Source organism: Felis catus, chromosome X (assembly GCF_018350175.1).
Source record: "Felis catus isolate Fca126 chromosome X, F.catus_Fca126_mat1.0, whole genome shotgun sequence".
Classification (NCBI taxonomy): domain Eukaryota; kingdom Metazoa; phylum Chordata; class Mammalia; order Carnivora; family Felidae; genus Felis; species Felis catus.
Window position 1 is genome coordinate 98,081,144 of NC_058386.1, and position 25,190 is coordinate 98,106,333.

General features: G+C 42.3%; 1 long non-coding RNA gene across 2 annotated transcripts; it reads right to left on the reverse strand.

The window, feature by feature from the left end:
- Window positions 1-1,234: 1,234 nt before the first annotated feature.
- On the reverse strand, window positions 1,235-22,974 carry LOC105259670. Of its 2 annotated transcripts, XR_002152741.3 has the most exons (4): window positions 22,472-22,974; window positions 17,873-17,974; window positions 2,386-2,460; window positions 1,235-1,370 (listed from the first exon to the last, which is right to left on the reverse strand). It is a non-coding gene; the product is annotated as an uncharacterized LOC105259670 (long non-coding RNA). The 2 variants fall into 2 exon arrangements; XR_889850.4 differs by lacking the exon at window positions 17,873-17,974 and having other exon boundaries at window positions 22,472-22,970.
- Between the last annotated feature and the right edge of the window lie 2,216 nt (window positions 22,975-25,190).

The window sequence follows — 25,190 nt, forward strand, 5'->3', positions numbered from 1 at the left end:
ATTACAAAAGCACTGCATGCCCGCTGTTGAAGTGAGGAGGGCACGCCGCACGCAAGGAGAGACTGGCATCCCAGGCAGATGGACTTCTGTACCAAGTAACAGAAGCGAGAGAAAGAACACGGACTACTGAGGACACGGAAAGCACGTCTCAGGCTACAGAGGACGCTGCAAGAGTGACAGGGCACGTGTGATTAGACAGGGAGCCAGCAGGGTCCAAACTTTACCCTGAAGGCCACAGAGAGCCACTGAAGGATTGTAAGTAGGGGACAGACACGCTCACACTTGTGCTCTAAGGAAGTTCGCTCTTCCAGCAGTGAGGAAGAAAAGTGACAACGGGGGCCAGGAAACCCAGGTGACATCAGAGGAAAAGACACCTTCATGTCATGTGTCCCCAGAGGTGGCACCCTCTGTCAATCATCAGCCAGGAGAGGGCACAAAAAGGTGGCTTTTTGAGAGGCACCACCCCACAGGGGGTGTCTTCCATAAACCAGCTGCTGACCCGAAAGGGTCCTTTATGATGTGCCTTTTTATTTATTTATTTATTTATTTATTTATTTATTTATTTATTTATTTTTAATTTTTTTAATGTTTATTTATATTTGAGAGAGAGAGAGAGAGAGAGAGATATGGATTGTGAGCGGAGGAGGGGCAGAGAGAGAAGGAGACACGGAATCTGAAGCAGGCTCCGGGCTCCGAGCTATTAGCATAGAGCCCGACGTGGGGCTTGAACTCATGAACCCCAAGATCATGACCTGAGCCGAAGTCAGACGCTTAACCGACTGAGCCCCCCAGGCGCCTCTATGATGTGCCTTTTTGAAAACGGCACCGAGGTGCCCACCGAGCGTGAGGATGACACACAAGGGCCGCTCCTCGGGGCTGACGCGGCCCTATGGCTTGCTCGCTGCCACACGTCTCCCAGCCCAACCTCGCCCCGGTTCGCTGCCACACGCCTTGTGCAGCCACACACAGCCAGTCGGGAGCCACGCTGCTCAGGCTTGAATCCCAGCTGTGCGACCCTGAGTGCCGCGCGTCCCCGGCTCTAGGACACATTCTACAGTTATCGCGCGGGGCAAGCAGCGACAACGAACACCGAGCGCTTGGCAGGGTGCCTGGCACGGAGGCAGCGAGCGTTCCACAACTCTTGGCTGCCGTTATCGCGTTTAAGAACCTTCTTCGGAAATAAATTCTAAGTAGAATGAGTCGTGAAGCCAGGCTTGCAGAGCGATGCCGGCCTTCTTACCACTGGAGTCCGTTTCAGAGTCAGAGTCACTGTCGCTGTCAGAATACTTCTTGCGTTTTCTTTTAGATGATTTTTTCTTTCTCTTTTTCTTGGACCTTTCTTTTGAATGACTAGAGTTCCTCTTCTTCTTCTTGACATAAAATACAAATATAAAATTAACTTCAGGGCAACTGGCTGGGTCAGTCAGTGGAGCATGCAACTCGACCTCAGGTTGTGAGTTTGAGCCCCACAAATTGTGGCTGTAGAGATTACTTAAAAATTTTTTTTAAATATAAAATTATCTTCTGGGGCACCCGGGTGGCTCAGTCAGTTAAACGTCTGACTCCTGATTTTGGTTCAGATTTTGTTCATGGGATAGAACTCCATGTTGGGCTCTGCAGACAGTGCTGAGCACAGAGCTTGCTTGGGATTCTCTCTCTCCCTCTCTCTCTCTCTCTCTCTCTCTGCCCCTCACCCACTTTCTCTCAAAGTAAATAGACTTAAAAAAACTTTTTAATATACAAAATTAACTTTTTTTAAAGTTTATTTATTTTGAGGGAGACAGAGCAAGCAGGGGAGGGGCAGAGAGAGAGGGAGAGAGAGAATACCAAGCAGACTCTACATGTCAGAGCGGAGCCTGATGTGGGGCTCAACCCACGAAGATCATGACCTGAGCCAAAACTAAGTGTCAGATATGTTCAACTGATTGAACCGTGCAAGTGCCCCACAAAATTAACTTCTAAACAAGATTTCTGAGTATCAGTTTTATTGTATTTGAAATACTGAAAAAGAACAGAGGACAAGCAATTTGAGTAAAGGTAAAGTCTATTGTTCAACAACTTATGAACATTTTTTTTCAACTTCTTAATAAAAAAAGCTCTGTAGTATTTTTAAAATACCTTTTGGTGGTACCTGGGTGGCTCAGCTGGGTCAGTGTCTGACCGGCTCAGGTCATGATCTCACATTTGTGAGTTCAAGCCCCACATCAGGCTCTTTGCTGTCAGCACGCAGAGCCTGCTTCAGATCCTCTGTCCGCCCTCTCTCTGCCCTTCCCCTGCTTGCATGCTCTCTCTCTCTCTCTCTCTCAAAAATAAATAAACATAAAAAAAGAGCCAAATAAAAGCCCCATATCTCCTGCATTTGGCTCATACTACAAAAATATGTACCTTTTGAAGTAGAAACAGAAGTGGTGCTTTTCTTCAGCTCTTCATCTCTACTGGTGTGTGTTCATCAAAGCTGAACTGAAAGAAGATGGTTGTAACAATCAGAAAAGTGATAAAATATGAACCATAGAGTATTAAAAATATGGAATTAAAAATTTTCAGTAATGACACTGATTGTCCAAGAACCACTAAAAGCAAACGGGGGGAGGTGGGGAATGGGGGCTGGCTGGTGCATTTAGCTAAGCATCCGACTCTTGATCTTGGCTCAGGTCATGATCTCACAGTTCATCAGGCTCTGTGCTGATGGTGCGGAGCCTGCTTGGGATTCTGTCTCTCCTTCCCTCTGCCCCCCCCCACTTGTATGCACATGCTCCCACTCTCTTTCAAAATAAATAAACTTAAAAAAAATTTTTTTAAAAGCAAACACTGAAAAAATTTTGTTCAACGGTCTACCATCTTCATAATAATATAATAATCACTTAGGTTTGCATAAACCCTTGGAGTTTACAAAGTGCTATTCAAACTGAAAGCAACATGTAAGATTTATACTTTCAATGCTGCCTACAAGATACTCACGTCAGACCTAAAGCCATCCACACTGAAACTGAAGGGATGGAAAAACCTGTATCATGAAAATGGAAGCGAAAAGAAAGCTGGGATAGCAATAATTCTACCAGACAAAACAGACTTTATTGTTTTATTTTCATTTATTTTTTATTTTTAGTGATCTATATGCCCAACATGGGGCTTGAACTCATCACCCCGAGATCAAGAGTCACATGGCCTATGGACTGAGCCAGCCAGGGCCCCTGTTAGTTATCATTTTAAAGTCTATTTTTTAGGGGCGCCTGGGTGGCGCAGTCGGTTAAGCGTCCGACTTCAGCCAGGTCACGATCTCGCGGTCCGTGAGTTCGAGCCCCGCGTCGGGCTCTGGGCTGATGGCTCAGAGCCTGGAGCCTGTTTCCGATTCTGTGTCTCCCTCTCTCTCTGCCCCTCCCCCGTTCATGCTCTGTCTCTCTCTGTCCCAAAAATAAATAAACATTGAAAAAAAAATTTTTTTTAAAAAGTCTATTTTTTAAAAAGTGCCCCTCCGCCACCTGGGTGGTTCAGTCAGTTGAGTGTCTGACTCCGGCTCAGGTCATGATCTCACACAGCTCATGAATTCAAGCCCTGTGTCGGGGTCTGTGCTAACAGCTTGGAGCCTGGAGCCTGCTTCAGATTCTGTGTCTCCCTCTCTCTCTGCCCCTAACCCACTTGCATTCCGTCTCTGTCTCTCTCAAAAAAATAAACATTAAAAAAAATTTTTTTAGGGGCGCCTGGGTGGCGCAGTCGGTTAAGCGTCCGACTTCAGCCAGGTCACGATCTCGCGGTCCCTAAGTTCGAGCCCCACATCAGGCTCTGGGCTGATGGCTCGGAGCCTGGAGCCTGTTTCCGATTCTGTGTCTCCCTCTCTCTCTGCCCCTCCCCCGTTCATGCTCTGTCTCTCTCTGTCCCAAAAATAAATAAACGTTGAAAAAAAAATAAAAAAAAAATTTTTTTTTAAAGTGCCCCTCCCCAGTTTGCTCAATCTCTATCAAAATAAATAAACTTAAAAAAAAGTCTATTTTGTCTGGAGCGCCTGGCTTAGTCGGTAGAGTGTGCAACTCTTGATCTTGGGATCATAAGTTTGAGCCCCACATTAGGAATAGAGATTACTTAAAAAAAAAGACTAACAAGACACAAAGAAGGATACTACATAATGATAAAGGTAATAATCCAACAAGAGGATATTACAACTGTAAATATTTATGCACTCAACATGGAAGCACCTAATAGTGAATACTATACTACCTATTAACAGACACAAAGGAAGAAATTGACAATAATATAGTAATAGTAGGGGGCATTAACACCCCACTAACATCAATGGATAGATCATCCAGACAGAAAATCAACAAGGAAAACAGTGGCTTTGACAGACAGATGGATCAGGTGGACCTAACCGATATATTCAGAACATTCCATCCCCAAACAGAATACATATTCTTTATTTTTAAATTTTTTTAATGTTTTTATTTATTTTTGAGACAGAGAGAGACAGAGCATGAGCATGGGAGGGGCAGAGAGAGAGAGGGGGAAACACAGAATCTGAAGCAGGCTCCAGGCTCTGAGCCGTCAGCACAGAGCCCAACACGGGGCTCAAACCCACAGACTATGAGATCATGACCTGGGCCAAAGTCGGACGCTTAACCAACTGAGCCACCCAGGTGCCCCAGAATACGTATTCTTTTCAAGTGCACACAGAACATTCTTTAGAACAGATCATATGTTAGGCCACAACACAAGTCTCAATAAAGTCAAAAAGACTGAAACCATATCATGCACCTTTTCTAACCACATTATAAAACTAAAGATCAATCACAAGAAAAAATTTGGAAAGAACACAAATACATGGAGACTAAATACCAAGCTACTAAACAATGAATGGGTCAACCAAGAAATCAAAAGGGAAATAAAAAAAAAGGGGCGCCTGGGTGGCGCAGTCGGTTAAGCGTCCGACTTCAGCCAGGTCACGATCTCACGGTCCGTGAGTTCGAGCCCCGCGTCAGGCTCTGGGCTGATGGCTCGGAGCCTGGAGCCTGTTTCCGATTCTGCGTCTCCCTCTCTCTCTGCCCCTCCCCCGTTCATGCTCTGTCTCTCTCTGTCCCAAAAATAAATAAAAACGTTGAAAAAAAAAAAAAAGAAAAAAAAATTAAAAAAAAAATACATGGACACAAATGAAAATGAAAACACAATGAAAATGAAAACACAACACATCTTTGGGATACAGCAAAGGCTGTATCTAAGATTATTTTAGCGATACAGGCCTACCTTAAGATGCAAGAAAAATCTCAAATAAACAACTGAACTTTACACCTAAAGGAGCTAGAAAAAGAACAACAAATCAAGCCTGAAGCCTGAAGCCAGCAGAAGGAAGGATATAATAAAGATTATAGCAGATTGAAGACGAAACCTCAGGGAGGTCAGGCGCTGTCTCTCCTTCCCTCCCAGCCCGGTGGCTCCTCCACACTTTCGACCTGCAGGGGCCGGGCAAACACCACCCTCTGAAGAAGCCAAGTAGCGGACGGAGGCATAGGAGGATGCTGGGCTCACTGCGTCCTGTTGATCACTTAGATTCCACCCACACCTGCCTAAATAGCCCAGAAAACCGCCAGAAGACTAGCAGAACGGATTCTCCAGAGCCAAGCGTAGACAAGAAGCCCACGGAAGAGGGGCTCCTCCCAAAGCGGATCACCGAAGGAAAAGTGAGCTGAGTCTGCCCCTCCCACCCCTGTGCACCTTGCCGATCCACCCCAGCTATTACACCAGATCCTCAGCACCACAAGCCTGGCAGTGTGCAAGTAGCCCAGATGGGCCACGTCACCCCACAGTGAATCCCTCCCCTACGAGAGGGGAAGAGAAGGCACACACCAGTCTGACTGTGGCCCCAGCGGTGGGCTGGGGGCAGACACCAGGTCTGAATGCGGCCCCGCCCACCAACGCAAGTTATTCAAGACAGCACAGGGGAAGTGCCCCGCAGTTCCGCACCACTCCAGGGACTATCCAAAATGACGAAACGGAAGAATTCCCCTCAGAAAAACGTCCAGGAAATAACAACAGCTAACGAACTGATCAAAAACGATTTAAACAATATAACAGAAAGTGAATTTAGAATAATAGTCATAAAATTAATCGCTGGGCTTGAAAACAGTATAGAGGACAGCAGAGAATCTATTGCTACAGAGATCAAGGGACTAAGGAACAGTCAGGAGGAGCTAAAAAATGCTATTAATGAACTGCAAAATAAAATGGAGATGACCACGGCTCGGACTGAAGAGGCAGAGGAGACAATAGGTGAACTAGAAGATAAAAGTATGGAAAAAGAAGAAGCTGAGAAAAAGAGAGATAAAAAAAATCCAGGAGTGTGAGGGGAAAATTAGAGAACTAAGTGATGCACTAAAGAGAAGTAATATACACATAATTGGTATTCCAGAGGAGGAAGAGAGAGGGAAAGGTGCTGAAGGTGTACTTGAAGAAATAATAGCTGAGAACTTCCCTGATCTGGGGAAGGAAAAAGGCATTGAAATCCAAGAGGCACAGAGAACTCCCTTCAGATGTAACTTGAATCGATCTTCTGCACGACATATCATAGTGAAACTGGCAAAATACAAGGATAAAGAGAAAATTCTGAAAGTGGCTAGAGATAAACGTGCTCTAACATATAAAGGAAGACCTATAAGACTCGTGACCGATCTCTCTACTGAAACATGGCAGGCCAGAAAGGAATGGCAGGAGATCTTCAATGTAATGTCCCGGAAAAATATGCAGCCGAGAATCCTTTATCCAGCAAGTCTGTCATTTAGAATAGAAGGAGAGATAAAGGTCTTCCCAAACAAACAAAAACTGCAGGAATTTGTCACCACTAAACCAGCCCTACAAGAGATCCTAAGGGGGATCCTGTGAGACAAAGTACCAGAGACATCGCTACAAGCATGAAACCTACGGACATCACAATGACTCTAAACCCATATCTTTCTATAATAACACTGAATGTAAACGGACTAAATACGCCAACCAAAAGACATAGGGTATCAGAATGGATAAAAAAACAAGACCCATCTATTTGCTGTCTACAAGAGACTCATTTTAGACCTGAGGACACCTTCAGATTGAGAGTGAGGGGATGGAGAACTATTTATCATGCCACTGGAAGTGAAAAGAAAGCTGGAGTAGCCATACTTATATCAGACAAACTAGACTTTAAATTAAAGGCTGTAACAAGAGATGAAGAAGAGCATTATATGATAATCACAGGGTCTATCCATCAGGAAGAGCTAACAATTATAAATGTCTATGCACCAAATACGGGAGCCCCCAAATATATAAAACAATTACTCACAAACATAAGCAACCTTATTGATAAAAATGTGGTAATTGCAGGGGACTTTAACACTCCACTTACAGAAATGGATAGATCATCTAGACACATGGTCAATAAAGAAACAAGGGCCCTGAATGATACATTGGATCAGATGGACTTGACAGATATATTTAGAACTCTGCATCCCAAAGCAACAGAATATACTTTCTTCTCGAGTGTACATGGAACATTCACCAAGATAGATCACATACTAGGTCACAAAACAGCCCTTCATAAGTATACAAGAATTGAAATCATATCATGCATACTTTCAGACCACAATGCTATGAAGCTTAAAATCAACCACAGGAAAAAGTCTGGAAAACCTCCAAAAGCATGGAGGTTAAAGAACACCCTACTAAAGAAGGAATGGGTCAACCAGGCAATTAGAGAAGAAATCAAAAAATATATGGAAACAAACGAAAATGAAAATACAACAATCCAAACGCTTTGGGACGCAGCGAAGGCAGTCCTGAGAGGAAAATACATTGCAATCCAGGCCTATCTCAAGAAACAAGAAAAATCCCAAATACAAAATCTAACAGCACACCTAAAGGGAGTAGAAGCAGAAGAGCAAAGGCAGCCTAAACCCAGCAGAAGAAGAGAAATAATAAAGATCAGAGCAGAAATAAACAATATAGAATCTAAAAAAACTGTAGAGCAGATCAACGAAACCAAGAGTTGGTTTTTTGAAAAAATAAACAAAATTGACAAACCTCTAGCCAGGCTTCTCAAAAAGAAAAGGGAGATGACCCAAGTAGATAAAATCATGAATGAAAATGGAATGATTACAACCAATCCCTCAGAGATACAAGCAATTATCAGGGAATACTATGAAAAATTATATGCCAACAAACTGGACAACCTGGAAGAAATGGACAAATTCCTAAACACCCACATGCTTCCAAAACTCAATCAGGAGGAAATAGAAAGCTTGAACAGACCCGTAACCAGCGAAGAAATTGAATCGGTTATCAAAAATCTCCCAACAAATAAGAGTCCAGGACCAGATGGCTTCCCAGGGAAGTTCTACCAGACATTTAAAGCAGAGATAAAACCTATCCTTCTCAAGCTATTCCAAAAAATAGAAAGGGAAGGAAAACTTCCAGATTCATTCTAGGAAGCCAGTATTACTTTGATTCCTAAACCAGACAGAGACCCAATAAAAAAGAGAACTACAGGCCAATATCCCTGATGAATATGGATGCAAAAATTCTCAATAAGATACTAGCAAATCGAATTCAACAGCATATAAAAAGAATTATTCACCATGATCAAGTGGGATTCATTCCTGGGATGCAGGGCTGGTTCAACATTTGCAAATCAATCAACGTGATACATCACATTAATAAAAGAAAAGAGAAGAACCATATGATCCTGTCAATCGATGCAGAAAAGGCCTTTGACAAAATTCAGCAACCTTTCTTAATAAAAACCCTCAAGAAAGTCGGGATAGAAGGAACATACTTAAAGATCATAAAAGCCACTTATGAAAAGCCCACAGCTAACATCATCCTCAATGGGGAAAAACTGAGAGCTTTTTCCCTGAGATCAGGAACACGACAGGGATGCCCACTCTCACCGCTGTTATTTAACATAGTGTTGGAAGTTTCTAGCATCAGCAATCAGACAACAAAAGGAAATCAAAGGCATTAAAATTGGCAAAGATGAAGTTAAGCTTTCACTTTTTGCAGATGACATGATATTATCCATGGAAAATCCGATAGACTCCACCAAAAGTCTGCTAGAACTGATACATGAGTTCAGCAAAGTTGCAGGATATAAAATCAATGTACAGAAATCAGTTGCATTCTTATACACTAATAATGAAGCAACAGAAGGACAAATAAAGAAACTGATCCCCTTCACAATTGCACCAGAAGCATAAAATACCTAGGAATAAACCTAACCAAAGATGTAAAAGATCTGTATGCTGAAAACTATAGAAAGCTTATGAAGGAAATTGAAGAAGATATAAAGAAATGGAAAAACATTCCATGCTCATGGATTGGAAGAATAAATATTGTCAAAATGTCAATACTACCCAAAGCTATCTACATATTCAATGAAATCCCAATCAAAATTGCACCAGCATTCATCTCAAAGCTAGAACAAGCAATCTAAAATTCATATGGAACCACAAAAGGCCCCGAATAGCCAAAGTAATTTTGAAGAAGAAGACCAAAGCAGGAGGCATCACAATCCCAGACTTTAGCCTCTACTTCAAAGCTGTAATCATCAAGACAGCATGGTATTGGCACAAAAACAGACACATAGACCAATGGAATAGAATAGAAACCCCAGAACTAGACCCACAAATGTATGGCCAACTCATCTTTGACAAAGCAGGAAAGAACATCCAATGGAAAAAAGACAGTATCTTTAACAAATGATGCTGGGAGAACTGGACAGCAACATGCAGAAGATTGAAACTAGACCACTTTCTCACACCATTCACAAAAATAAACTCAAAATGGATAAAGGACCTGAATGTGAGACAGGAAACCATCAAAACCCTAGCGGAGAAAGCAGGAAAAGACCTCTCTGACCTCAGCCGTAGCAATCTCTTACTCGACACATCCCCAAAGGCAAGGGAATTAAAAGCAAAAGTGAATTACTGGGACCTTATGAGGATAAAAAAGCTTCTGCACAGCAAAGGAAACAACCAACAAAACTAAAAGGCAACCAACAGAATGGGAAAAGATATTTGCAAGTGACATATCGGACAAAGGGCTAGTATCCAAAATCTATAAAGAGCTCACCAAACTCCACACCTGAAAAACAAATAACCCAGTGAAGAAATAGGCAGAAAACATGAATAGACACTTCTCTAAAGAAGACATCCAGATGGCCAACAGGCACATGAAAAGATGCTCAACGTCGCTCCTCATCAGGGAAATACAAATCAAAACCACACTCAGATATCACCTCACGCCAGTCAGAGTGGCCAAAAGAACAAATCAGGAGACTACAGATGCTGGAGAGGATGTGGAGAAACGGGAACCCTCTTGCACTGTTGGTGGGAATGCAAATTGGTGCAGCCACTCTGGAAAACCATGTGGAGGTTCCTCAAAAAATTAAAAATAGACCTACCCTATGACCCAGCAATAGCACTGCTAGGAATTTACCCAAGGGATACAGGAGTACTGATGCATAGGGGCACTTGTACCCCAATGTTTATAGCAGCACTCTCAACAATAGCCAAATTATGGAAAGAGCCTAAATGTCCATCAACTGATGAATGGATAAAGAAATTGTGGTTTATATACACAATGGAGTACTACGTGGCAATGAGAAAGAACGAAATGTGGCCCTTTGTAGCAACGTGGATGGAACTGGAGAGTGTGATGCTAAGTGAAATAAGCCATACAGAGAAAGACAGATACCATATGGCTTCACTCTTATGTGGATCCTGAGAAACTTAACAGAAACCCATGAGGGAGGGAAAGGAAAAAAAAAAAAAAAGAGGTTAGAGTGGGAGAGAACCAAAGCATAAGAGACTCTTAAAAACTGAAAACAAACTGAGGGCTGATGGGGGGTGGGAGGGAGGGGAGGGTGGGGGATGGGTACTGAGGAGGGCACCTGTTGGGATGAGCACTGGGTGTTGTATAGAAACCAATTTGACAATAAATTTCATATATTGAAGAAAAAAAATTAAAAAAATAAATAAAAGGAGAAAATTTGTGAAATCATAAAAAAAAAAGAGTATAGCAGAAATAAATCTTACAGAAACTAAAAAAAACCCCCAAAAAACAAAAAAACAAAAACACACGATAGAACAGATCAATGAAACCAGGAGCTAGTTCTTTGGAAAAATCAACAGAATTTATAAACCTTTAGCCAGGCTCATTAAAAGAGGGGGGAGGGGGACTCAAATTCAGAAATGAAGAAGGAGAAATAACCAGTATCACAGAAATACAAAGGATTATAAGAATATTATGAAAAATTTTATGCCAACAAATTGAACATCCTAGAAGAAATGGATAAATTCTTAGAAACATAACCTTCCAAAACTGAATCAGGAGTAGAAAATCTGAACAGACTGGGGCACCTGAGTGGTGCAGTCAGTTAAGTGTCCAACTCTTGATTTCAGCTCAGGTCACGATCTCATGGTTTGTGGGATTGAGCCCCCTGTTGGGCTCCACAGTAGCCTGCTTGGGATTTTTCTGTCTCCCTCCCTCTGCCCCTCCCCTGCTCGCACGCGCTCTCTCTCTCTCTCTCTCTAATGAATAAACATTAAAAAAAGAAAACCTGAACACACTGATCACTAGTAATGAAACTGAATCAATACTCAAAAACTCCCAGTAAACAAACAAACAAACAAACAAACAAATCTCCCAATAAAGTCCAGGACCTGATGGCTTCAGACGTGAATTCTACCAAACATTTAAAGAAGAGTTAACCCCTCTTCTTCTCAAACTATTCCAAAAAACAGAAAAGGAAGGAAAGCTTCCAAACTCATTCTGAGGCCAGCATTACTCTGATACCAAAATCGGATAAAGACACTACAAAAAAAGAAAACTACAGAGGCTCCTGGGTGGCTCAGTTGGTGGTGCATCTGACTCCTGACTTCAGCTCAAGTCATGATCCCAGGGTCCTGGGATCAAGTCTTGTATCAGGCTCCACACTCAGCATGGAACCTCCTCGAGATTCTCTTTCTCCCTCTGTCCCTCTCCCTCTTCACGTGCTCTCGCTCTCTTAAAAAAAAAAAAAAAAAAAAAAAGAAAAGAAAAAAGAAAAAAAAATGACAGGCCAATATCTCTCATGAACACAGATGCAAAAATCCTCAACAAAATACTAGCAAACTAAATCCAACAATACATTAAAAAAAAGTCATTCACCATGGTCAAGTGGGATTTATTTCAGGGATGCAAAGGTGTTTCAAAATTTGCAAACCAATGAACACAATGCATTAACAAGAGAAAGGAATAAAACAATATGATCATTCTAATAGATTCAGAAAAAGCATTGGACAAAGTACAGCATGATAAAAGCCCTCAACAAAATAGGTTTAGAGGGAACATACCCCAACACAATAACAGCCTTATATGAAAAACCCACAGCTAACATAGTACTCAATGGTGGAAAACTGAGAGCTTTTACCCTAGGGTCAGGAATGAGACAAGGATGTCCATTCTCATCACTTTATTCAACATAGTACTGGAAGTCCTAGCCTCAGCAGACAACAAAAAGAAATAAAGGCATCCAAACTGGTAAGGAAGAAGTAAAATTTTCACTATTTCCAGATGACAAGATAGTATATATAGAAAACCCTAAAGACTCCACCAAAAAACTACTAGAACTGATACATGAACTCAGTAATGCTGCCGGATGCAAAATTAATTTACAGGGGCACCTGGGTGGCTCAGTCAGTTAAGTGTCTGACTCTTGGTTTCAGCTCAGGTCATGAGCTCACAGTTTGTGAGTCTGAGCCCTGCATCAGGCTCTGCATAGAGCCTACTTGGGATTCTCTCTCCCTCTCTCTCTGCCTCTCCCTGGCTGGTGTGCACACACACACACTCTCTCTCTCCCTCAACATAAATATACTTAAAAAATTAATATACAGAAATGTGTTACATGCCTATACACTAACAATGAAGCAGTAGAAAGAGAAATTAAGAAAATAAGAATAAAATACCTAATAATAAACTTTACCAAGGAGGTGAAAGACCTGTCCTCTGAAAACTATAAAACACTGATAAAAGAAATTAAAGAAGACACAAATAAATGGAAAGATATTCCATGCTCATGGACTGGAAGAAGAAACAGTGTTAAAATGTCCATAGTACCCAAAGCAATCTACAGATTTAATGCCATCCCAATCAAAATATCAACAGCATTTTTCACAAAACTAGAACAAGTAATCCTAAAATTTGTAGGGAACCACAAAAAAATCCCAAACAGGCAAAGCAACCTTGAAAAAGAACAAAGCCAGAGGTATCACAATCCCATATTTCAAAATATACTACAAGGATACAGTAATCAAAATAGTATGGTACTGACACAAAAACAGACACACGGATCAATAGAAGAGGATAGAGAGTCCAGAAATAAACCTACATACACTTCGATGGTCAATTAGTCTATGACAAAGTGGGCAAAAATATACAATGGGGAATGACAGTTTCTTCAAGAAATGGTCTTGGGAAAACTGGTTAGCTGCATGCAAAACAACAAAACTGGACCACTTTCTTACACCATACACAAAAGTAAACTCAAAATGGATTAAGGACCTAAATGGGAGACCTTTCTGAAACCATAAAAATCCTAGCAGAGAACACAGGTAGGAACCTCTTTGACATCAGCAAATGATATATCTGATAAGAGGTTAATATCCGAAATTTATACAGGTGCCTGTGTGGTTCAGTCAGTTATGTGTCTAACTCTTGATTTCAGCTCAGGACATGATCTCCCAATTCATGGGATTGGGCCCCACCTCCGGCTCTGTGCTGACAGTGTGGAGCCTGCTTGGGATTCTCTCTCCTTCTCTCTGCCCCTCCCTAACTCACGCATGCGCACTCTCTCTCAAAATAAATAAATAAACTTTAAAAAGTACCCAAAATAGGGGCACTTGGGTGGCTCAGTCGGTTAAGTGTCCTACTCTTGGTTTTGGCTCAGATCATGATCTCACGGTCCATGGAGTCAGGCCCTGCATCCGGCTCTGTGCTGACAGTGCAGAGCCTGCTTCAGATTCATATTCTCTCTCTCTCTCTGCCCCTACCCTGCTCATGCTCTCTCTCAAAATAAATAAATAAACTTAAAAATTATCCAAAATATATAAAGAACTCACACAACTCGGGGCACCTGGCTGGCTCAGTCAGTACAGCATGCGACTCTTCATCTCAGGGGTTGTAAGTCTGAACTCCAAACTGGGTGTAGAGGTTACTTAAAAATAAAATCTTGGAGCGGGGGGCACCTGGGTGGCTCAGTGGGTTAAGCGTCTGACTCTTGATTTTGGCTCAGGTCATGCTCTCACAGTTTCGTGGGTTCTAGCCCTACACCAGGCTCTGTGCTGATGGGGTGAAGCCTGCTTGGGATTCTGTCTCTCTCTCTCTTGCTGCCCCTCCCCTGCTCATGCTCTGTCTCTCTCAAAAATAAATAAATAAAACTTAAAAAAAGTTTTTTAAAATAAAATAAAATCTTGGGGCACCTGGGTGGCTGTCAGTTAAGTGTCCAACTCTTCATTTCGGCTCAGGTCATGATCTCATGGTTCGGTAGTTGGAGCCACGTGTCAAGCTCCACACTGTCAGTGCAGAGCCTGCTTGGGATTCTCTCTCTCTATCCCTCCCTCTCTGTCTGCCCCTCCCCTGCTTATGTGCTCTCTCTCTCAAAATGAATAAACTTAAAATAACAAAAGTAAAAAAATAAAATCTTTAAAAACAAAAGAACTCATACAACTCAACACCAAAAAAATCAAATAATCCAATTAAAAAATGGGCAAAGCAGAGCACCTGGGTGACTCAGTTAAGTGTCCGACTTCAGCTCAGGTCATGATCTCGCAGTTTGTGAGTTCAAGCCCCACATCAGGCTGTGCTGACAGCTCGGAGCCTGGAGACTGCTTCAGAGTCTGTGTCTCGTCTCCTCTCTCTCTCTCTCTCTCTCAGTCCCTCCCCTGCTCGTCGTGCTCTGTCACTCTCAAAAATAAATAAACATTTTAAAAATGGGCACAGGACCCAAATAGAAATTTTTGAGCCAAAATCAAGAGTCAGACACTCAACCAACTGAGCCACCCAGGCACCCCAAGAGAGAATGAAATCTTGCCATTTGCAACATGGACTGACCTAGAGTATATAATGCTAAGTGAAATTAAGTCAGAGAAAGACAAATACCATAAAGTGAACAAAGGAAAAAAGAGACCAAAAAACTAGACTCTTAAATACAGAGAACAAGGCTGCCTGGCTGGCCCAGTCAGTAGAGCATCCGACTCTGGATCTCAGGGTTGTAAGTCCGAGATGCACACTGGATGTAGAAATTACTTAAAAATAAAATCTTAAAAAAATTACACAGAAATGGTAGTTGCCAGAGGGGAGGTAGGGGAGGAAATGGATGAAATAGATAAAGAGGATTAGGAGTACATTCATTGACATGAGCACTGAATAATGTATAGAATTGTTGAATCATTAGAGTGCACACCTGAAACTAACATAATACCATGTTAATTACACTTGAGTTAAAAAACACACCGAAGAATCTTGTTTAGCAAAATACATATTGCTAAGTAAAAGAAGCCAATCTGAAAAGGCTACATACCTACTATATGGCATCCTACTAAAGGCAAAACTATGAAGACAGTGAAAAGATCAGTGGTTGGAGGGGAGGGAGAAATGAACAGGCAGAGCACGGAACATTTTTTAGGGCAATGAAACTCCTGCGTATGACAGTATAATGGTGAGTACACGTCATGATATGTCTGTTCCAACCCCACAGAATGTGCAACACCAAGAGCGAATCCTAATGTAAACTATGGACTGTGGGTGATTATGATGTATTGGTGTAGGCTCACTGATGTGATTTATATTTTCAGAAGAAACCACAGGGCAAATGTAGGGAACTATAAGAAGAAAAAACTAGAGACAAGAAGGCTGAGGAAAGACCTCATGATTTGATTCTATGTATATAAAGGACATACGGTAGAGCAGCAACGACTCTCTGTCCCCAAAGCAAGAAGAACCTAACACACTACAATATAAAGAGATTTCATTCTGTGGTAGAGAATTCTGAAACTGAATATTGTTAAAATCCTACAATAGGTTAAAAGGGGAATTTCCATATCATATAATCTTTTCCTCTGGAGATGACGTCTGGAATAACTTAAGGTATTGCCTAGAATATTATTTTTAGGGTTCCTTCCAACCCTAATTCTATGATTTCCGATTCTTGTAAGCATTTCTATTAAGAACAAGTATCTGTTTTGTTTGTTTTTAAAGATTTTATTTTTAAGTTAGTTCTATGCCCAGTATGGGGCTTGAACTCACGACCCAGAGATCAAGAGTCGCAAGCTCCACTGACTGAGGCGTCCCTTAAGAACAAGTTTCTGATAACACTTTATCACCCTGTCACAATTACAAAGTTTACCCACCAAAGCACATTGTCTGAACTCAACCTAAAGTAAACATGGAAGCAGATGAGAGGTGGGGTGCCTGGCTGGCTCAATTGGTACAGCACATGCCTCTTGATCTCAGGGTTGTGAGTTTGAGCCCCATGGTGGGTGTAGAGATCACTGGGGGAAAAAAAAGAAAGAGATGAGAGGGAAGAAGCTGCTTATGAATAGCACCAAAGAGGAAAGAAATAAGGAAAAAGAAGCAGTAAGCCTTCAGAGAGTACTGACTTTAGGAAATTGAACTAAACCAAACCATGCTAGTATATTCATTTTTAAATCCCTTTGTAATGCTAAAATCTGGCAAGCAATCTGCTACTGGGTTAGCTGAGAACAGAAATTCAAAATAATATAAACGTATCATTACACTGAACCCTTCTATGAATAAGAGATTAGCATTATAAATTATAATTATAATGAATTATAATTTTAAGTTTATTATTTTGAGAGAGAGCATGTGAGCACACGCATGAGTTGGGGAGGGGCAGAGAGGGAAAGGGAGAGAGAGAATCCCAAGCAACGATGGGCTTGATCTCACAAACTGAGATCGTGACCTGAGCCAAAATCAAGAGTCAGATACTTCACCGACTGAGCCACCCAGGTGCCCCCCCCCCCGAATTATAATTTAAAGAGAACATTTAGCATCCTAAAATATACTGGCAACATGTTTTAATTCTTACATATGTTCCATGTTTTTATTTTTAAAACTATTTTTTCTATTTTTTATAAAGTAATCTCTATGCCCAACATGGGACTTGAACTCATGACCCCAAGATTAAGAGTCACACACTTCACCAACTGAGCCAGCCAGGCGTTTTTAAAACATAAAGGATATAAGAGGATAAATCACAAGAAAGAAGAAAAATTTAAAACGTATTTAAAGTTCTTTCCTTAATAAAAAACTTGACAACAGGGGTGCCTGGCTGGCTCAGTGAGGACAGCATGCAAATCTTGATTTTAGGATTATGAGCTCAAGCCCCACTTTGGGTATGGAGCCTACAAAATAAATGAATAAATAAATAATAAGATATTAAAATAAAAATGGGTAAATACTATCTTCAAAAAAATTTGACGGGGTGCCTGGGTGGCTCAGTCGGTTAAGCATCCGACTTCAGCCCAGGTCATGATCCTGTGGTTCGTGGGTTCGAGACCCATGTCAGGCTCTGTGATGACAGCTCAGAGCCTCGAGCCTGCTTCAGATTTTGTATCTCCCTCTTTCTCTGCCCCTCCCCTGCTCATGCTCTGTCTCTCTCTCTCTCTCTTTCAAAAATAAATAAAACATTAAGAAATTTTTTTTAAAAAATTGACAACAGACTCCAGATTTAACAAATGTTATACTTATTTTAAAATTATATTTTTAAACAACCTGCTTCAGGATTGTATTAGTCAGCTGTGGCTACCATGATAAAATATCACATAGTGCGTAGATTAACAACAGAAATTTATTTTCTCACCATACTGGAGGTTAGTAGTCCAAGATCAGGACTGATTTCTGGTAGAAATTTCCTGGCTTGCAGACTGGTGACTTCTCCCTGTGTCCTTACATGGCCTTTCCTCTGTGCACACAAGAGAAGGGGGGTGGAGATATCTGGTGTCACTTCCTCTTCTAAGGATACCAGTCCTACAGAATCAGGGCTCCATCCTGATGACCTCATTTAACCTTAATTACCCTCTTAAAGGCTTTACTGCTAAATATAGTCACTTTGAGAATTAGGGCTTCAACATTTGAATTGGGGGTAGGGCGGGACACAATTCAGTCTATAACAAGGATTCTCTGGAGAAAGTCTTCATACTTAGCTCCCAAATCTGCAATCCTCCCTCACTTTAATCTCCCAGAAGATATAGGCATGCAAATTACAACTCAATGACTAAATTGTGTTATATGTATGTATGTATGTATAGGTGTGTGTGTGTGTGTGTGTGTGTGTGTGTGTGTGTGTATCTCAAATTCGAGAGGTCCAGTTAAGTCCTATTTTCCCTTTACATTTTAAACTTTAAATTGACAAAAACTCGGCATAAATGTAAACTCAACACTTAGGAGCTGATGTTCTGAAAGTTCAAATGGTACAGACAACAGCCAGCCTGAGCAGCCGGGCTAGAAATGCAGCCTGGGAGGCTGTCAAGTGCATCCCTTCTGCCTCATGCATGACATAGCTCCTCACTGCTCATTTGATCTTCTGCAATATGTGACACAAACAGTTTTACATTCAGAAATAGCTTCATTTGTTTATACATATTTATGAAAAGAAAAAGAAGTCTGTTTCAACTTGGTTAAAACTTTAGTTTGCAGAAACCTGAGAATCAGTGAAGACAATTTAAAAAAAGGAAGCATTATGGGGCGCCTGGGTGGCTCAGTCAGTTGGGCGTCCGACTTCGGCTCAGGTCACGATCTCACGGTCCGTGAGTTCGAGCCCCGAGTCGGGCTCTGGGCTGATGGCTCGGAGCCTGGAGCCTGCTTCCGATTCTGTGTCTCCCTCTCTCTCTGCCCCTCCCCCGTTCATGCTCTGTCTCTCTCTCTCTCAAAAATAAATAAAACGTTAAAAAAATTTTTTTAAATAAAAAAAGGAAGCATTAGAAATAGATGACACTAAAGGGAGCCCTGAAAGTTCCATGTCACAAACATTGTACTCAAGGAGATTCAGAGTTTCTTCCAACTCTATGTTTTCCCTTTAGTCCCTTTTTGGAAAAGGAGTACACTGTCTGCTCTTTGGAGGACAGTAAAAACACTTTTAATTTTATTATAATGTTTGTCATTTCTTCTGTTTTGATTTTTGCTGTTTTGCATAAACTGAAAAGAATAACAGGGGTGCAATTCCCCAAAATTTAGTGTTTATGTCTCTATTTGATTTTTCAAAAAAATCCTTACAAAATTAATATATTTGGTTTCATTGTTTGAATAAATTTTTATTTCTTTATTCAGTGGAAAAGGTATTGTTACTATGCAGAGTTGGACTCAGATGTTCTCCCACTTCAAGAAGCAGACAATCTAAAAATAAACATACAAATAACAGTTCTTGGAATATATGAGGATAGGGGCCAATGCAAAGACACACAGTTCTTGTGCTATAAAGCCTAAAATTAAGGCTCATTATTAGGTACTGCCTTGACATCTGGGAAAACCAGTAGGGCCTCCAATGTTCTAACTGCAAATTCCCCTCCCCACTCTGCTTCTGCAGGTAAGGTCCCCTAGCCAAACAACCATCTCTAGGACAAGGGAACAGGCCCAGTTCCAGATTATCCCTGAGTATCCCTGAGTGGGTCTCAGTACTCTGCCAGCCAATGGAGTTCATCTGTCCAATGAACAGGTATTCTGTGTTCCACCTCCCCATAATCCTGGGAAGGAAATCCCTCCTTCACCAACACGGTGAATAGGACACCATCAAAACAGTCCATAACTGCTGTCTGGTTGCATCTGTACTAGTAAGATAAATTATTTATCTTCCACACGCACAAATGCAAATTTCATCCAAGCTGTTCTTATATCTCTTACTTAGAATTCTAAAATAAGAAGCTGGTCTGGGGTGCCTGGGTGGCTCAGTCGGTTGGGCATCCGACTTCAGCTCAGGTCATGATCTCACAGCCCGTGAGTTCAAGCCCCGCGTCAGGTTCTGTGCTGACAGCTCAGAGCCTGGAGCCTGCTTTGGATTCTGTGTCTCCCTCTCTGCCCCTCCCCTGCTCATGCTCTGTCTCTCTCTGTCTCAAAAATAAGATAAAAACATTAAAGAAAAATTAAAAAAAAAAAAGAAGCTGGTTTGACTGGCACAGACCGGGGGCACCTTTCTGAAACATTTAACCCCTAGAGGCAGGTCTCTAGTGTACTCAGGACTGTTTTTACTCTTTCTGCTCCCAGGCATGAAACCCTAATAGCTAACAGGAAGGTACATTATGTTCCAGGCACTCAGTCATTACAACAGCCCTAAAAATATCGGCACTATTTTTATCCCCTTTCTACAGGTGAATAAATGAAGGTAGAGAGGTTAAGTAACTTGCCTGATGTTTTGACATTGTTAAATTAACATTTGTTAAGTGGAGCATAGGACTCCCCAGGATGGTGAGCCAAAGTTCAACAACAGACCACAAGAGAAATTCAAATAGAACAGTTAATTACTCATAAGGCCTGGAGGAAGTACACACAGCATGCCTCCAGAGGCCACACAAGGCAGTCAAGGCAGAGTACAGATGGAGAGACAGGACCTGGGGCATGTGCTTTTATTAGGGTCTGTATTGCTTTGGAGTTCCCAGGTTAGGACCAGATCGGTCATTTAAACCAGAAGAGTGGGGTTTGGGTAAGCCCCACAGGGATCTTATCTAAAGGACCTGTAGGGCCTACAGGCACTGGGAGGCAGAGATAGTTGATCACAAGGGCTACTGGGGAAGTCCTATCAGGAACTTATTTTCTTGTGACTCTCTGTGGGCTACCCAGGGCATGTGCTTGCAAGAGGGGGCTGGTATAAGTTTAAAGTGCCTAGAGGCCACCTGGCCAAACCAAACGGATGCCCAGGCAGCAGTACCATGGAGTAGCTTAGCTAAACTCTAGACACTCAAGGCCACACAGGTATTAAGTGGCAAAGCAGGGCTTCAAACCCAGGCAGTCTGAATCCAGGGACTACCCTCACTCACCTCCCACTGCTGGAAGAAAAAGAATCATCAAGACATTGCCCAACTGTTGTAATGTCAACCTAGCTCTCAATGTCTGTAATGTTTTTAAATTTTTTAATTCAATTTAAAAATTTTTAAGTTTATTTATTTTTGAGAGAGACAGAGCACGAGTGGGGGAGGGGCAGAGAGCGACGGTGACACAGAATCCGAAGCAGGCTCCAGGCTGTCAGCACAGAGTTCAAACCCAAGGACCGTGAGATCATGACCTGAGCAGAAGTTGGAGGCTTAACCCACTGAGCCACCCAGGTACCCCAAATTTTTAATTTTTTTAACACATTTAGCCCTTAGTATGGTACCTGACACATTCCATAAACATTAGATATGAATATTTACACGGCAATAATGAAAACTCTTTTCCTTCTCCTTCTTAAACTACTTTTCCACTCACTTTCATTAAAGGAAAACTCATCTCACCCTCCCATCATTTCTCAAGGTCAAGACCAAGACCACTTTTATTACTTTTTAATTTTTTTAATGTTTATTTATTTTTGAGAGAGTGAGAAAGCACGAGCAGGGGAGGGGCAGAGAGAGAGGGAGACACAGAATCGGAAGCAGGCTCCAGGCTCCAGCTGTCAGCACAGAGCCGGAGGCGGGGCTCCAACCCACAAACAGCGAGATCATGACCTGAGCCAAAGTCCTACACTTAAGTGCCTGAGCCATCCAGGCGCCCCCAAGACCACTTTTAACAAGGCCTTTTAGGTAGCCTCATCTCAGGTTAGCACACTACTTTTTCTACATTCATCCAATCATGTCTTGGGAGGAAGGTTTTTCTACTTTCCAATTTAAACCTGTAATCTCCAGGCGCCTGGCTGGCTCAGTCGGTAAAGCATGCAACTCTTGATCTTGGGGTTGTGAGTTGGAGCCCTACATTGGGCATAGAGATTACTTAAAAAAAAAAAAAAAGCGCAACCCTTCCCAAGTCCCCACAAAGAATTTCTATTTACATATCCTGTTACCATCTCAAACCGATCTGCTCATTCAACACACAATGGCTGTGCTCTTACTAAGTGCTAAACACTGAATTCTGTAATGAATAAAATCCTCCTTTCCACGAACTCAGTCTAGTGTAGAATAAAAACATGCACATGAATGATAACACAACACAAATCAATGCTGAGCACAGAAGTCTGCGACCTTTGGCCATGTCCGCTACCAGACCAGAGGTGGAAGGAGGTGGTGGGAGACCAGGGCACTGCAGGAGGGGGCCCAAGGATGAGTGAGAATTAAGGGAGGAAAGGGGCGAATAAGGGGCGGCCGTGGACAGACTGAAGAAGAAAACGGGCGCAAGGATGGGAGAAGGGAGAAAAGCGCAAACGCTAAGAAGCGAGATGAACGATGAAGGGACTCTCAACACAGGTGGCTCCTCACCGCGGAGGTGGGTCCGTCTCACTCACCTCCCTCTCCTTGTCCCAGAGACCCACGGCTTATCGGTCCCGGAGGGGCGCGGGGAGCGGCCGCGACAGGCGGACGAGGAGGCAGAGGCGAAGGGGGTCCTCCGCGGCGCAGGGGGCCGCTCCGGAGAACGTGACCGCGAACGGGTCGGCAGGGCTGGTTCCGGGAGGCCAGGCTGAGGCCACTCCGCTGGGGGCCCAGGCCATTGCGGTTCCCGGACCGAGAGCAAGAGTGCGAGCGAGAGCGGCGGCCCCGCGGGGAGCGAGCGGATTTGCTGCTGCTCGGGACTCTTCCACCAACTGCGACGCTTCCCCGCGGAGCCCGAGGCCTCTCATTACGGACTGCGAGACCCTGGAGCTACTGCTGCCGGGGAAATAGGGCACTCTCTCAAGGAGCCTGGGAAAACCTCAGTTGCCTTGGCTCCCAGAAGCCACCTGCGCAACCTCCCAAAGCTGAGAAAAACTTAGAATTCGTTCCGGGTACGTCGGCAAAACCCTTCCCCAGGGCTACGTGGCGTCCAGCCTAAGTGAAAGGGGTGGTGTATCCGTGTAAATAAGCCGCCGCTGCCACCGGCTCCGAGCGCCCATCTTTCCAGTTCCGCAGCAGTCTCTCTCCCCCGACCCCGAACCCCCTCCCCCGCACCTCGTCTCATTTGGTTAGGAGACCAAGTCTTCCTCAGCCTTATACTTGAAATAACCGAAGGGGAGGATGACGGACCACAGGATACATTTCACAGAATGGCCGTATCAACAACACAGTCGATTCTGCTTGTTTCAGATGCTTTCTGTGCATACGTGTATGTAACATTTTATAATACTGGGCGCTTAGTGTGTCTCATATGTGCAAGTGTATATATGGATGTATACATAATATATGCATAGATATGTGTGTATACATATGCATGTATAATATTTCGGAATGGCTCAAATGGAATTACATATTTTTTCCCTGAGGATATCCTGAATTAAAAACAAAACAAAACAAAACTAAATGGGGAATGGGAAGAAAAAGCACAAAGTATTCAAAGTATTTCTACGCAGCTGACAGTGTGTTTATCTTAGTCTTGTCATATTTAGCAAAGAGAAAAAATACAGTAGGCCCACTTACATTTGAATTTCAGATAAACAACGAACAATGTTTTAGTTTAAGTATGTCCCATACAATAATAATACAGTATTAAATGGCTAAGTTTTGTTGCAGAGAAGGTCATTATTGTACCTCCGCCACCACCTCTTAATTTTATTCCTTATAAGTTTTTCATTTTCTGTTTCAGAAGGGGAAGGGGGAGGCCGCCCCTGGTATCTGCAAGGTAGCAGAACGCTCAGGCCATGATCTTCTGTTGGACATAAACTCACACAGCATTAACTTAAGAAGAAGTCACTAGGAGATTGATGAAGTGAGACAAAACAAAGCCAATTGATAATTTTGTCTAATCATAGCTAGAAAAGGTCACTGTGTCACTCAGAAAACACCAAACACCCCCCTCTCTTAGCCAAAATGGGTGACTGCTACTTTATCAATTACAGCTTTATTCCTGTTCTCTTCTGCCCTCCCTAGAGTTAAGATGCACTGAAGGGCCCAATGGTACAATTGCCCCTGCATCCTGACAGCAACTGATCTAGAGTGAACTCCCTCTTCCTTAGATCATCCCCCTAAGTCGCCCAAATAATACAATAGGTTCTTTCTAATGTCCTCTTACTGAAACACCCCACACTTGCCTATGGTGTGCCTTCTCCCTCCCTGCAAAAAGAATAATGAACTCAACTTGTCAACTATGGGCATGTGCCCAGTGATCTTTGATTGAAGGGCATTGACGCATTCCACTGCCTAGAATGTTCTTCCTCGGATATTTTCATAGCTCTTTCCCCTTAGTTCATTCTATTGTTTGCTCATACATCATCTTTTCAGAGAAGTCTTCCCCGACCACACTATTTACAATAGCGCCCTCAGAGTTCTCCATCCCTTTATGCTGTTTATTTTTCCTCACATGTCACATTGCTATCTGATATTATACATTTAGATGATACAGACACAAACATCTATGGTATGTCTTTCCCATTAGAATCTAAGTTTCATGAAGACTGGGACTTCGTCTTGAAGACTATATCCACACTGCCTACCACATTGCCTGGCACAGAGTGGGTATTAAATGATATGTATTGAATGAACATATGAACGAATGGATTTTTATTGTGTCAGGGTTTAGAACGGTTTCATTTTGTCACATATTCATCATCAACCTTGTCGTTTGGTCTTAGTCCTCCGTTTAGATTGGCTTGCTGCAAAATGTCTGTTCTTAATTTTTTTATTTTGACGCATGTCTTACTTGATTTGATTTCATGTTGCTGAGTAATTTTTCACAAAGAACTCATGGGGAGTATATTCCCTCAATTTTTTTTTTTCGTATTTGAAATATGCTACCTGGTGGTGGTGATGGTTGTTTTGTTTTGGTAGATTGTATTATTGTCAGCAATTGTCCACTTCCTCTTTCTGAGTAGGAGGGTTATCTATCCCTATCCAATTGACTTTAAGAGGTTTTAAGAAGAATGAGAGAACCAGCAATATCAAACATGTCACTTAAAGAGAAAATTGTTAGGATTAAGCAGAAAAGGGGATACAGATGAACAAGCAAATGTATATTTAGCACTTACTGGGTACCTGACACTCCTTCATTCAACATTAAGTAGCCATATCTATATACCATTTATTAGATCCAGGCCG